This window comes from Lytechinus variegatus, chromosome 8 (genome assembly GCF_018143015.1).
Source record: "Lytechinus variegatus isolate NC3 chromosome 8, Lvar_3.0, whole genome shotgun sequence".
NCBI lineage: Eukaryota > Metazoa > Echinodermata > Echinoidea > Temnopleuroida > Toxopneustidae > Lytechinus > Lytechinus variegatus.
In genome coordinates, this window is record NC_054747.1 from 38,233,075 (window position 1) to 38,237,943 (window position 4,869).

Genomic DNA, 4,869 nt, shown 5'->3' on the forward strand with positions numbered 1-4,869 from the left:
GTAATTGCTGCTTATTTTTGTTTATCTTACTGGGAAATATGCTTCCCACACTGGGTAAAATACTGCCCCAAATTGGACATTTAAATCATCCTCGTGGTGGTAAAAAATATTTTTTACAGTGCAGAAAAAGAAAGAGAGATAGATCATAGAGTTAGTATTTGTGAACAATGTTTATCATTGTGTATGATTCCACCTCTTCAAAAAGTTGGGGGTAGGGACCAGGGGGCGTTTCATGAAAGGACTTGTCGGACATTTTATCCGACAAGTACCAGTTTATCCGACAGATACCATAGGAACAGTGCCTCTCAGCCAATCAGAATCAAGGAAATATGTCAGATCTGACAACATTTTGGATGAAAATATTGATGAAACGCTCCCCAGGTCAGCTGTTTTGCTTTCGTTTATTAATTGCAAATATTTCTGTGACTGCATGAAAAAAAATCAAGATATTTCGTATTAAATTGCTTGGAATTATTTTCCTCTTTGCCATCTTAATTTCTCCATCAGGTGCAATTGCGTCCATGGTATGAGGGGAGGAGTGCGCATGGCCGCATCCAGCTGCCAAAAGATGGGCGTGGTCACAGCAGTGATTTACCAAATATCATGTTACTGATTTTCTAGATGTTTTAGCTTATGTACATTGCATTGCCCTTATTATTATTCTAAAGTTCACTATATAATAAAACAGTAAGACGTTGACATTGTTCAACACATAGGCTATTGATATATATTTTTTTTCTTCAAAAGGTCAATGGCATTAATTCAACGAGTGACTTTTAATCAAAACATCACACCTGATTCTGGCCATATTTTAGACATATCGGACAGCTAGGGGGTCAATTGCGAAGTGGCGTGCGATGTTTATAACCCCCTTGACAATATGAAGTGATATTATTAGATTCTTCCCACCTTTGAATTTCACCGTTATAAATCTACCGTGACTGACCCGAATCGGTAATGGTATAGGGTATTACGTAATCGATCAAAATGAGATTGACATTCTCTGTCATTAAAAACCTTGAAGAGGTGTCTTCCAAAATCCTTTTGTTTTGATTGGTACTGGGTTAATGTTGTAATCGGATCCTCCCAGAGGTAGGATGCTACGTCAGGCATGGCGAAGCTGACGGTTTAACTGACAGTTGATACAGTTTTGAAGGCTATAAAGTGTTAGGAGACACGGTGGCATCACACAGACAGACTCCTGCGCTACCTTGGATAATACATCGTCATCTTTAAGTCAGAGTAAGTACTTGTTTGTTTTTATATAATTTTTTACATCTAATGCATCGTCATTAGGTGGATATATCGATTTTGCATGTGTTTGAATTTTTAAGAAAGAATTCTGTTATTATTTTGTTACTAATAATTCAATTCAATTCAAATTATTTAAATTTAAATTCAAATTTATTTTCTTCCATTTCATCACATATTTTTCTTGTAAACATAAGTTCATTCATAAATCAAGTTGTTAGGAAAATATAAATATATACATGCAATAATAGTATTATTATAACTTATACTGCGCTTTCCCATCAAGTCCAAAGCTCTTACGATGAATTATTTAAATTGAATTATGTAACCTTGAAACTTCAAAAAGAGATGGGGCTTTTAATGCCTTGTTACAGTTTTTGGTTCTTGTTTCCTTACGATCGTAACCGGATTTACAAGTGGAAAGGCGAGTTGACATCAATATATTTCTTCTTATATGAATTATTGTTCGCCAAGGTCTTGTACATGTATACATACTGGTGGCCAAATTGGATTGATTGGGCATCATTTTTGTTTACAAGGTTGTTAAAGGAGAATTTTACACAAAATTATTGTAAAAATAGAAAAAATATATATATGGGCGAAGGTTTGAGGAAAATCAATCACAGAATACAAAAAATATTAGAATTTTAATAATTTGATCTGTGACGTCATATGCGAGCTACTTTCGTACATATCATATCCTACACTGTAAAAAATGAAGTGCTAATTTAGCACTTACAGTGCTTGTATAGTTTAAATTTGATCTAGAAAATCAGTCACTATACAAGCACTGTAAGTGCTAAATTAGCACTTCATTTTTACAGTGTAACTTTTGCCTTGAATATAAGATTTGGAAAAGGTTGTCATCGAGACTCCTCCAACATTTCAGTTTTTAGAGTGTGTTTGATAACAGGTGTTTTAAGGTGTTTTGTCAGCTATAGTTCCACCCCTCCTTCCCCCAAATATAATAAAATAAAGATAGCCATATTATTTATTTAAAAATATACCAAAAATTTAATTTTAGTCATAAGTATTCGAACACATTACTTATTATCTCAAAATTCCATTTGAAGGGTATTATTTCATGAAATGATATTTTTCAAGTGAACTTCATTGTTGTCATTTATCAATTTTATTTACATATTTTTGTCAGTTTAAAGTCCTTATAATTCTCGGAATCATGGCATCCAAGCTCTTACTCGTCCTCGCCTTCGCTTCCATCGCTCTCATTCTGGTGGCATCAGCTGCTGATGAGTTCGACGTCGAGGTGGTGAATGATGACGGGTATAAGCGAGATCCCGACCTCATCATCGGAATGGAGGATATGTCAAAGAGGGGAAAGAGTAAGGGAGGACGCCCATTGTAAGTCAAAAGATTTTTTCGACTACTGTATTTCATTATTTAATTCGATAGGGCCTATAATTTCATTTCATTTATGGTGTTCATTAATAGATAATTGCCTTCTCGCAAAATCTAACGTCTATTTTTTTTCATTTCGTTTATTCCATTATATAGCGTATAATTCCATTCCATCTTTCATGTCTATTGTGTTCCGTAATAGATAATTGCCTGTCTTGCAAAATCAAACGCAAAGTACGAGCTAAAATTTTGAATCCACGGACCTTGAAAGAAACCTGTCTAGGACCGTTTGCCATGTTTGCAGTGACTAATTCAGATGATATCTCGCCGAATGAATAATGCGAGCACTGATTTAGGTCACTTTATAAACTCTTCAATAGTTTTTTTTATCATGTTGGTATGCAGAGAAATAATTTTGTATAATTTGAATGCCATTGGAAATGTTCAATGTATGTTTATTAAAACATATATGTGGAAGGAGAATAAGAGAGTGATTTTATAATTATTCATGGTGGGAAAAAAATAAAGTGCGATAGAATTAGTTTATACTTTCCTAAAATTTGATTGAAATTTTGTTTTTTTCAAGGTAAATAGTGTTTTCTTTCAACTCACAATGATGCAACCAAGTGTGATTAAATTGAATATCCAATTATGCACGTCGATGATTTTTTTTTCGGATGGCGGGGGGGGGGGGGGGGCAAAAGTGACAAAAATGTCCGAAAGTTTCGGGGAGCTATGCGTGTCAAATTTAATAAACTGCCAGGGTAAATGGTTTGATAGTACTTTGCGAAGCCTAAAAAATAAATTTGCACTGCGTATTATGAAATGTTTTATTATAAATTTTTTAGATAAGATATCTGAATATTTTGTTTTATATCTCAGCGTTTTCCCTTACGGATGGAGATACAGTGGGAAGAAGTAATATCATAAAACACGCAAATGCATATGGTGAGTTATACTTTCATCTTATACCATGTACATAGTCATATTGAATTTAGGTGACAATACGTAATTACATATTGTCACCTATGTTTTCGAAACGCTTTTTTCTTCAAAATCATTAGCAAAATTGTAGTTTTCTAATATATCATTTTAATCAATCTCTAGAGAGTGGGGGGGGGGGGGGGGAGAAAATTGTCCATATTTTAGTGGAGATGTGATGTAGTGGTTTATTCACTTTACTCTTAGACCAAGGGTGGAGGGCTCGAATCCCATCCGACGAAAATGTCCTTTCGCAAGGCACTCATCCATTTGTCACTCTCCACCCGGTAGGCGGTAGGCGGCACACGTCAATGTGATTAGATTGACACGTGTGCACCGATAAGCGGTTGCCTGGCCAGGATACTCCCCAGGGAGTGGAGATGGTTCACTTTATGTGTGGAACAATGATGGATCCTATGACCAGGATAAAAAGAAATAATTACAATGTAAAGGTCTTATAAACCACTGTATGAAGCGCTATAGACACGATAGAAATGTAACTATTTCTATACATATGATGCACGAGTAACTGCCCATTATTAATCGGATTAACTATTTCTATATTTCTCCTGTATAGATCGTATCAGCACATGATTTATTAATTTCCCGATGCCGTTGACCAAACACTTTGCTTTGGACGCCATTCACCAACCTTCATTTTATTTTCATCTTGTCATGTTCACATTTATTCCAATGTAAGGCCAAATACACATTTTAGTGTACTGTATCAATACCGACTTTTCGCAATCGCGACGGGGACGTATTTTACAACATAGAAGATCTATTGTCAAAAGCCCTTTATGACAAAGCAGTCATTGTCGACAATCGGTGTATCAAAACAGCAGTCTCATCTTGGAATCTGGACAAATGATACACTGTAAAAACTGCGGTGTTAAAACTGGCACCAATTGGTGTTAATAGAGGACCACACCCTGAGGTGTTGAAACTACAGCCTAGAGATTAAACATAACACCAAAGAGTGTAAATGTTACAACCAAAGGTGTTGTAATAACACCTATAGGTGTACAACTATCACCACCAATTTAACACCGGTGTAAAATAACTGGTGTGGTCCTCTATGTACACCGGTTAACACCACAGTTTTTGCTGTGTATTTTATGTAACGATTGGTATTATTGTTACAGACAATACCATTCTCTTGGCTTTCAGATTTTGCCTTAAACATGTCGAGAGAAAAGGAAATAAAGAGGTAAAAGTTATCTGTAACCATGGTTACATGACTGAAGAAATGGTTTTATTGATGTTTACATTGCGAGT

The 4,869-nt window shown here is 35.3% G+C and overlaps 1 long non-coding RNA gene across 1 annotated transcript; it reads left to right on the forward strand.

The window, feature by feature from the left end:
- The first annotated feature begins 2,405 nt into the window (after positions 1-2,405).
- LOC121420859 lies at positions 2,406-4,183 on the forward strand. The gene is made up of 3 exons (XR_005970857.1): positions 2,406-2,613; positions 3,493-3,558; positions 4,169-4,183. It is a non-coding gene; the product is annotated as an uncharacterized LOC121420859 (long non-coding RNA).
- The last annotated feature ends 686 nt before the right edge of the window (positions 4,184-4,869 follow it).